Raw genomic sequence first — 11,091 nt, forward strand, 5'->3', positions numbered from 1 at the left:
GAAGACAGAAACTGTAATGAAACAGCAGAGGATGTGTTTCTCAGCTGAGCAGAAACACAAGATTTCTGGACAAAGATAAAAGGGTTTTGAATTAATCGACAGCAGCAAAGTAAACAGGAATGGAGGAAAGGATTTTATAGTGAGAATTTCCATGTATATTTTGTTTTCCCAAGTTTCAAAAATTAACTTTCCCTTTTATCTTCAGCAATGTCAATGTTAAATTAATCTCTCTATTTTTTGTGGGTAAAATGGTGATAGCTACATCAATGACAGAGCGAACCATCAACAGAAATTAAATCTTATGGATTCCAAAGCAGCTTTGGAAAAACAAGAAAAAACTCAAATTCAGTCTCATAAAAACAACTATAATTTTGGGACCACAATGTGGTTGTAAAAGTGTGTATCCACAAAGGTGAATTTTACATAATACCCTAGTTGTCAGATGTGGAGGAAATTTTGATTCAGAAAGAATGCAATTTCAAAAGTGCAATGATTATACTCCCCTTGCAAAGGTCTGTATTTCTTGTATTTTATGATCTCATGGACTAACAGGCTTTAAATAATTTTTGATTTATTCTGTACAAATGCCTGCGGATTTTTGTCAGTGCTGCTGTTACTGTCCTTTTATCTTTATCTTCTCATCTTGGTTTTCCACAATTCCTTATTTTCAGCTCATTTGAAGTGCCCTTTATGAGGTTTATATTTGTATTGTAGATGTGATACAATGAACATTTACTTATTTTTTAAAATTTTAATCAATTTTCCTCTACTTTTTTTTACAAGTAAAAAGTCTGTGAACAACAAAGAGATCAGTAGACAGAGAAACTGTAATGAGGACCATGTTGTGCTACTGACTTATGCTGAATGAAAAGTATCAGTCATTAATAATGTAAATATACTTTATGTATATTTACAGTATTTTAATACTGTATCCCATTATTTTATTTTATTTTATTTTATTTTATTTTATTTTATTATTTTGTACTGTATTACATTATTTGCCAACTTTGCACATTTCCTATTGTTGTTATGGGAATACAGCTGAAAATTCAAGAAAAAAGCTTTCCTAAATGTAATGCCACACAGTGTGGATCCTAATTTAACCTAACCACTGAATGACTCTGGGATGCAATTCCAGCTCAGAAATGTTTCCTTCCCACTAGAGCAGGGACTGACTGAGCAATAACCACCAAACCCAAGCACGGACATCCTTTCTCGTAATATGATGAATTCTTATTACACATCTTCCATTCAAGTACAGACTGGGCGCAAATCTGCTTCATTTCTCAGATAATACATGATCCTTCCTCAAGCAAAAAAGCATTTGAACAAACATCCTTTCTTAACATTAATGAACATGTTACCTCTTGCTAATTTTGTGACTCAAAGAACAAGACATTGCTCATATCTGAAGTTTTGGTAGATTTATGTACCTTTCCCACTGTTGCAACAATTGCAGTCTGTATGAAATGAGACACTAAAGGAGACTATTACTATAAAAATATTTTTCAATACCTATCTATAAATTAATTACAGAGATGTAGCAGTATATGTGTAAGAAACCAAATTATTACCTCAAGCCCTATATAATATACTCAGTGCTAGCACTGATTATCTAATGATTAAATCTATTAATTTAGATATCTATAATTTATAAGTTGTATATGAATGCTGTTTTCTATTCTGAAATACTTGCTCCCCAGTGGCAGTGCCTTGTGCATGGATATTGGACATTACTACACAGACCCACTGGCAAACCTGAACCCCTGTTACACTGAGACAAAACAGCTCAGGAAAACAAAGTCACAAACCACTTACCCATTTCAGAAGAGATTCTGGCTCCACTTGTACTAATATTTACCCTTAAGATAGCAGCATAAAGATAAGAGGGCCATTAATTTGTAACACAAAGAGAATTGCCAAATAACATAGGATTAATGTTACTGTTTAGTTTAGTTATTTATTTATTTGATCTTAGAATGTGAAGGAATAATTAAGAGCAGCTAAAATATGTTTGGAACAGGCAAACTTTTTAATATCTCCCTTACCTCTTCCTACATATTCTAATGCCACCAATTCCCATGTTATTCTTTCCGTTCCATTCTTTCTATGAGGCAAATGACTGCTCCCACTCTCTTTGTGTGGCGCTCTTAATTGGTAAGAAAATATTTTTGCCTTCCTTCTTTCATCCGTACTTTCCCTTAACTTCTTGGGCTCCACTTTGATATTCTTCTGGAGATTTGGAATTACCCTGTGTATCAGGGACCCTTTGCTGTAAAATGGGGTTAACAAGGTCACTTTGGCAGGACCAGAAGTAATGTTTCTTTTGAAACCGAATGCTCTGTTTAAATCTATTTATTTCTGAACTAAGTCAAGGCACTTTGAGCTGTCATGATGACTCAGAGCAACGTTGCAAAGCCTCAGTTCTACAAAGAGATTAGTCACTTTGTTTTTTTGCACTGAGCTGCTCTGAGTCAGCTGTAAATTGTTGCACATCGAGTACCTCGGTACAGCTTCAAATGGTGCAGGTAACTCCAGTGCAAATTCCTGAAAGCAAAACAGTCTGTATCTGAGCAAATGATTGACTAGGTCACCCTTCTCCAGTATATGACTGGGTTTGACAATGAAAGGAATTAGAACTGTGTGAACATTGATTTACATTTTTTCATTACAAGGAAAAATTTCAGGGTTAGCAGGTTGAGTTTATTAAGCTCTGAGTATACTGAACAATCAGTCGAGATGTGCTCTTAATCCATTATGTCAGATAAAAAATCTAGACATCAAAAGGTTTACTTTGTTTTTTGTCTTAATCTATACATGTAAACTTTAAACTTAATAAATACACTAACCCAAACTGTCTCCCTAGGCAGCAATACCATCCTAATGCTTTTTGGGGAAAAAACCCACAAGAGACAGCACAGAAGAAACTGTGACATTTCTCTGAACTACTCACCTCTATTAATGCTTTCACATGGGTCCAAAGAGAAGAATGTAAAAACAAGCTAAACTGAGCAATTGGTATTTCCTTATGCATTGACAAAGGCATAATTTGTCCCTTAAGTAAATGGTTCAGGTAAAGTCCTTGGAAAATTTTACTAGAAAAGTATACATTTTTAACACTGAAATAACCTATTTCAATACACACTATCTTATTTATTATAGATTCTCCTTCTTCATAGACCAAGAAATAAAAAAAAATGCTATTTATTGCATAGGCTTCAGAAAGAATTATTGTTGTAATTTATTCCAGGCTTCACAAAGATTTACTGTTGTTCCCAAAGTAGGAATTCTCAGTGTTTGATTCCCAGTTGGCTACAAGAATCATTAACCTCTTTAGACATCAAGAACAACAGACCTTTGCATTGCTTGCTGATCTAATATTAACAAATGAGCACTTTAATCTCAATTTTATTTACAGATAAATCACTTCTCATCTGCTAAATCTGCTGCCTGAATCTGTTAGAAGTCATTGCAGAGCTTAATTAGCTGATTGGCTGATTATTTGATTATGCTAACCTTAATTCTTAAATTTAACTGACAAAAAGTGTATTTTTGTTGGTTTCCATGTGAGTGCAACTTGTTTGCTTAAAAAAAATGCATAAGAACTCAGATTTGTCTAATCATATTGGTGATTATTGCCAAGTCTGCTGGGAACCAAACGTGAATGGTCCTTTGCAAGTCATGTATGCATTGCTGAAATCTTCTCTCACTGTGACAGATTTGCTCCCCATAGGATGAAAAGTGAGTGCCCAAAGAACAAGCACTAGTTTCAGAGCTGACAAGGGAGCAAAATATCTCACCTACCTACGCATGAGCAGATAAAATGTACTCTGGGCATCTGATGGTCACAGAGTTCTGCATGGAAGTAGAAAGGCATTCCTGCATTCTGTGCCACCCTTCCTCAAAGCTGTGCTAAGAGCACTAAATTAATGAGCCAACCTTGAAGAAAAATTATTTCCTTCCATGAGCAAGTGGAGAAGTGGGGGGAATTTGGGTCAGAAGCAAACACAATCGTTATTCTGCTCCCTTCTGTGTCAGCACAGGGAACTGGCTGGACATGAAGGAAGGAACGTGCTCCATCTGGCAGGGTCTGATGGCACACTCCCCACTTGTGCAATGCTACAGCTCAGGGGAAATATGATTCAGAGGATGCCTCTGAGTCACAACTTCTCACTGAGCTGCTCCGAACGGGCATGGCCACGTTTTGTCCCATCCTGGAACAGATCCGCCTCACCCTGTGTTCCCAAGTGTGTCAGGCATGCACTGACTTTGTGAGGGGCACCAAAGCACTGAGCACTAATTCCCTTTGCAATAATTAAACCAGACTCATATATACTAACGAAAAGACAATCGCTCTGTGCTAATGACGTCAAACAGTAAAGCAGCGCATTAGGTATGCGTTGTCCGAGATGTCTGTGGTGTCACGCTACCATGTAAAATAATTCCTTACAGAAGATGAAGGTATTTTCACCGCACCTTTGGGAAGCGGAAATTACGGGTTCTGTGGAGCTCACGGCATTCCCACTGCCAGGGGCACTCCCTGAAGCTCGCTCCGGGAGCGCCAGGAGGGGCGCGCTGACCGTCCGTCTGTCCGTCCGTCCGTCCGTCCCCCAGCGGGTCCCGAGGCGCTCCCGGCCGCCGCCCGGGTGCGCAGCCACGTCCTCGGCACTCCCCAGAAGGGCAAACATGGGGGCATCTCCTGGCAGCTGCTCACAGGAGCCACCCGTGGTGCCCCTAGGCCCAGCTACCCAACCCTACCAAAATAAACAACCCACTGCATGTCACCAGCACCACACTGCCTCTGCCAGAAACCAAACACATTCCACCCCTCACCTCTGGGTACCGTATGTTTAAGAATCAATCATTAAAATACAAATTCATCACAAACTTCGCTTACATTAACCAAAAGAATTCCCCGCACCAAAATCAAAATAACATGAACACCAACAAAAGTTACAGACAGTACTTCCCTCATTCCTTCACCACAATTACAGCTACCAAAATGCTCCTCAATCATTCCGCTTTTCCCTTTCTAGCATTGTTCATCCATGTTTTGTCTGTTACCTTTTCCTCTGTCCTTATCTCAAATTCCTCATATCCCTGTTTGGGCACCAAAAAGACCTTTTTTTTTTTTGGTAGGGGAAGATGAAATTAATCCTGCTGTTGCTACAGATTGCTACTAGAACTATAAACCCTGGTGACACAGTCTGTCAGGGCAGTCTTTAGTGGCAGTGACCAGCACAGTGCCCTCCCTGGCAGTCACATCTCCAGAACTGGCTCAGTTCTGTCAGAGCAGAGATCTCATTGCCTGTGGCACCTGCAGAGGCATTGCCTGCAATTCTGACTCCATCACCAACCAGCAAACAGTGGGCAATCAGCACCCAGCAGCACACTCGCTTCTCCAAGCCATGTCAGTCTTTCTCCAAACAGTCCCAGATTTTTCTTACTCAAGCAATGAGGATGGATTCCAGGATTCATCCAACTTGTGCAAAAAGCTGAAAGTTTTCATTTATAAACTATCTAGAGGGTTACTTCTGCTAATAATTTTTCAAAATCAAAGAATGAAAGGCATACTGGCTAATTGATATAAAACCCCTTTTGGTAGATAGGGTGTACTGCAAAGAAGGCAATAGGAAAGGTTCATTTGCACTCAGTCTGGGAAAAAAGTGCTTTTGATTTACAAAAACAGAATACCATGAATAGTTGAAAACTGATATTAATGATACCATTTTCATTCCCAGCTATATAAATGGGTATTTTTAGTTTCTGCTCCACTCTGCTATTCTTCAAAGGCAATCTGGGAAATTAGTGATAAGAGTCTGGTTGCTTTAGTAGTTTCCCTGTCTTAATGACCAGGACATATGGCCAAACTGTGTATAGCAAAAGGTACATTTATGTTCCTTTCACTAGCAGAGTTGCATAATATCACACATAATCCTAAATCTGTATATCCCAAACAGCAACTATCCATCAACAGGAAAACAAACAAGCAGAATAATCTTACTATTCATTCATGACCCAGTGAGAAAACGTTGTGCAAATGTGAGTGTGTGCCTTTGAAAAACAGCATTCTGTGGCTCTTTTCACTGCGTGGTGACACCATCCCCAATTATACAAAACAGTAAAGAAACCAAGGGTCTGAGTATTTCTGTAGACAATGATGTGATAGGATTAGATAGATGGTGAAAGGAGTACAATGGAACAAATAAACAACCAAATCCTCATTATCAGAGAGGTGCTGAGCACCCACAGCTCCCTCTAACTTAAACTGGGAACTCTTTAATGTGTCTGCCTTTAATCTTTGTGCCTGAGAATCTTAAATTCAAATCTGTACATTTTCATAAGTAAGCATCATCACAATTGCTGCGAAGGTTCCAGAATCTTATTTCAGCCCAGCAAGGAAGGCCTGGATGAGAGAAATAAGACCACATGTAGCTCATGCTGGGCAATGCACGTGTAGAGGACTCTCAGAGCACAGTGGACTCTACACAAACGTAAGGATGAAGGAAGCCCTCAGGCTGGCTTTACAATTTTATATAACCCTTGATACCAAAATGTGCGAGGTTCTTTATCATGAACAGATTTTATCTTTAAAACCACTCTTTTGAGAAAGGAAGGAATTCTTATTTCCATTGAATAACCAAGGGATTGAAACAAGGTAGAAGGAGAGATTTGCTCATGGAAGTAGGGCAAGCCTGCTGCAAACTGAAGTGACAACTTACCACTCCTTATCTGTACCTTAAACCTGGGTGTTACTCTCCTCTGGATCTTGGTTGACAAACGGCACAATAGTTTCATTTTCTTATTCCACTGACATACGGTGGACAGGGACACTTCCCCATCCGCAGAATGACCCATGCCAACTGGTAATTTAAAACCACTGCTCTCTTTGATTTTGTGAGCTAACTTTGCCTCCTGTAAAAATCACCGTATGCCCTGCTGTGAGAGCAGAACTGCTAAGAAGTTAATGAGAGCAGGCTACTCTGGAGATGGAAAGGTAAAATGAGGGAAGAATTTGGGCCATAAATACATATTATGAACAATTACTTTAATTTCTTTTGCACAAATGTATAGAAACATATGATTAGAGAAAATGTAACACATACAATTGAAAACTGTGACTCTTACCTTGCACTTAACATTCTTTGGTTGCTAAATACTTCTGGGATATTTTTATTCTAAATTTCTACAGAGGTATTTTCTCCAGTTCCTTTTCTTTTATGAACATGTCACAAGCAGGACTGAGCCAGGATTGTGTTTTACTACTCAACAAAACTGATTTCCTTTCTGTTTTTTATTGGGTAATTACTCCTGTAGATGTAACTGAGGATGGGCATAAGACAGGCTGGTGTAACTGGAATAAATGAGCAATAAATCATGCAATATCACATGCAAAACCATTTACTTCTTATAGCTTAACTAAATTAATAATATCACTCCTTGTGGAATTTCAGAGATCCCTGCAGGAACCCATTCCTTGTTCCTCAGTACTTCAGCCACAGATGACATATTTGGCCCTCCAAACAATATGACTGCCAATAGCTTAATTGCTTTATATTGCACACATTATAGCCACTTGTGGAAACTGTAGTGAAAGAAATGGTTTCAAATTTTTGGCCTTTGACAGTGCCTGCTTCATGCAGACAGTTGGTAGGGTAGAAAGAGCAATTACATGAAACACAAAGCAAACATACCTCCAGCTCTAAGAGCTACAGGTTCTTCAAGTCTGGTGAAGATCAAGAGATGCGTGGAGGGGATCTTGATGTCTCTTTAGTTTCTGAAAGACAATGCACCCACAGGTAAGGAAATATTTCATACACAGGCTGTTGGTTTCTGTAAGCAAAAGTGAAGAATATAAAGCTGATTCTATATAAAAAGTGGGGCACTGACTTTACAAAGTGAACTATGGCTATGTGCCAGACAAGCAGCCAGAGAAATGGTAAGAAAGAAACCTACAGAAGTTTGTGAAAGTTATAATAATTTGTAACAAAAAAGATAGTAAAATTATACTGAATTCCACAGCCAGACAATTATATCAGTAATGGAAGGGTACAATACACTAACAGGTATACTTAAATGTTTTGTATAAGCTACAAAAATAAAAAACCATTACTACAGGAAACCAGTAATTTTGATTCCACAACTGCACAAAAGACTCTAAACAATATATATTCAAAGAGAAAGAAAACAAATAGTTATTCTTTCTACTAATGAAAGTTGAGAAGGAGTATGCAAATTATAGATTAGCTTGTACTTTCGGTAAGTACTTTTTAGTAGTCACATAGGAAAACACGAACAAATTAAGTTTTCAGGAATGCTAAGCACTCCTTTTAAGCCAGAGAGAACCTAGTGGAAAACTCCATTTCTAATAATTCTGTTTCTGCAGGTCCCTGTGGGTCTGATCACAGGTGTCCACCACCCCAAAATTCTGCATGACTTAATTATGCATAGGTGGCTTTCTCAACTCCATAGCAGAAGCACTGAAGTGCAATGTACAAGCAAAGGACTTTAAAAGAGACCAGAAACAGTGATACATTTCTTCTTACAGGGACAGATTATTAATAGTTACTGTCTAGCAAGCCCAGAGGTTGATGACTTAAAAAAAAAAAAAACAAAAAAAAGAACCCAAGCCCTTTATTTCAAAAGTTTTCCTTTCTTCTTCCCATGTCTATCCTTCAGCAACCAGCCCAATTAAGCATGCAATGAACAAAGTTCATCTTGCTGTATACATTTAAAACCACTTTAAATTTTCATGTAAAAGTACAGAATGAAACCCAAACAATTATGGAAATCTCAGCCTCACCCAACTGATGGACCAGGTAGAAAAGAATGAAAAATAAAAGGAATTCATCTTCAGAAACCAGTTTAATTCTACCAAGGGCTATTGTATATATAATGCAATATAATTGTATAGTTAATTCATTACACCATTAACTAATGGGGAGTTTAGTTGTGTATTTTTGTGCCAACATGTCTGAATTGCTTTAAAAACTATATTTAATCTCAGTTTTCTAGTGTTAATAATTCTCATTTTGGGAATAAATAAATTTCTGTAGTTACAACCTATTTACTGTACTGCCATAACACTTAGGACCACTAATCATGTACAGGAATATATTATGTTAGATGATATAAAAACATAAACCAAAAGAGTGCAGCTTCAACACTGTGAGCGGGCAGTGAATAGAGAATTATGAAAAGAAAAAGAGACATGAACAATCAATATGGCAAGTACAAGGCTTGGCATGTCAGCTTTCAAATTGAGTAACTGGACTTCAAAAAATATCTTTTCCCACACCTGAAAGGGAGAATGAAAGAAAACATAGAGCTATTTATCCCAAAACAAAACAAGTGGGTGATGGAAGCTGGTGTCAGGAATTGTTGAGAGTTGTCATCTCATAATGAATCATAGGGGAGGGAGTCCAAGAATGACCTTGAAAGCAGATCAAGACAGAAAGTAAAGAGACATGTGGTCAAAATTACTGGCTAGGGAAATTATCTTTGCTGTTGTATTACAGGAAAAGGATTATTTTTACACTTGACATGACTGGTACACAAATACCAGTCTCCTAACTCAAATAAAACGTACCTTTGGCAGGGACGCTTTTATTAGGAGCGAGAAAGCACCAGCAACATCATCCGTGGCCAACACCCTGCCCTGCCCTGCAGTTTACGCACCCCACACCACGGCACAGGAACATGGCTCGAGTTCAGGGCTGTCACCGACCCGCCGTGTGCTCTGCCCACAACCTGGGCAGTGTCCTGTGTCAAGACATTGGTGAGCGGGCAAAAGGAGAAGTCAATTACCAGAGGAAAAAAGTGTTGGGCAAGTGGGGAGAGGACTGGAAGTGGCTCCCCGCCCTCCAACGTTGCCTCTGAAACGGTGGGGCAGCCGTACATGTAATAACATCCAGTGCTGTATTTTATCAATGCAATTAATCTAAAGAGAGAGGAAATTTTTACGTCACAGAAATACCCATTAACGAGAAACAGAATGATTTTGCTCTTCGCTCTTCGTATTTTGACGTAAACCCTAGAATTATGTCAGTGGCTTACTCGGATCCCACAGGCAATGATCGCACAGCGGTCACAGGAGTAACGCGGATTGTCACCCACTGCGACTGGCGGCGGGCGATCCCGCACCGAGACAAGGGTGACACAGCAGCGATTCGAAAATAAACAATCCACTGCACGTCACCAACACCGCGCTGCCTCTGCCAGCGCAGGAAGCGGGGCATGAGGGGGCTGTGAGGGCTCTGAGGGTGCTGTGGGGGCTTGTGAGGATCCTGAGGAGGCTATGAGAGAATCTGTGAGGGCTTTGAGGGGGGCTGTAAGAGTCTTTGACGTTTTTGAGGGGCTGTGTGGGGGCTATGACAGAGTCTGTGGGTATTGTGAGTGGGTTCTAGAGGCTGAGAAGATCTGTGGGGTCCGTGAGGGCAAGTGAGGCAGAGCCCCGGGGTCGGACATGGCGCCCTGAGGGGAGTCACGCGCAGCCCCTCACACCACCCGCCTTCACACCGGCCGCTCGCGCTGGCGAGTTGTTTACTTCCTCTGCGGCGCGAGCTCCGCCCCCAACCCCCCCACGCGCCCTCCCCCCTGGCCAATGGCAGCCGCCGCCAGCTCCGCGCGCTAGGGGCGGGCCCCGCCCCGAAGGAACGGGGCGAAGGCAACGTCAGCCGGTAGTGTTCGTCAGCCGGGGCTTTGCGCTGATTAGGCAAACGGCCTGCCCATCTTCTCAGTGCCCCTCCTTCCCCCCTACTCTCGCCGCCGAATACACAGCTCCCCCGCCTTGCCTCCCCCGTCTGTGTGTGTGAGGCGCGGATTGGCTGTCGGACCGACCGCTCAACACTCCTGCCAATCACGGTTGGCCCCGCCTCTTTCCCCAGCACAGGAAACACCCCTGCAGATCGCGGCCAGCCCGGGGCGGCCGCCGCCTCCCATTGGCCCGCTGTGTTGTCCGTCCTTTATAGCCCCGCCTCCCCGGACAGGGCGCAGCGAAGCCCGCCTCTCCTCCTTGCGCCGCCCGCTGATTGGCTTGCTGCCGAAGGACTGCCGTTTCCTATTGGCTCTGCCACTGCCACTCTGGCGCGC

The 11,091-nt window shown here is 41.1% G+C and overlaps 1 long non-coding RNA gene across 1 annotated transcript; it reads right to left on the minus strand.

The window, feature by feature from the left end:
* Nucleotides 1-936: 936 nt before the first annotated feature.
* On the minus strand, nt 937-10,016 carry LOC141730863 (uncharacterized). Its single transcript, XR_012582698.1, has 2 exons — nt 9,590-10,016; nt 937-7,777 (listed from the first exon to the last, which is right to left on the minus strand). It is a non-coding gene; the product is annotated as an uncharacterized LOC141730863 (long non-coding RNA).
* Between the last annotated feature and the right edge of the window lie 1,075 nt (nt 10,017-11,091).

Source organism: Zonotrichia albicollis, chromosome 14 (assembly GCF_047830755.1).
Source record: "Zonotrichia albicollis isolate bZonAlb1 chromosome 14, bZonAlb1.hap1, whole genome shotgun sequence".
Lineage (NCBI taxonomy): Eukaryota > Metazoa > Chordata > Aves > Passeriformes > Passerellidae > Zonotrichia > Zonotrichia albicollis.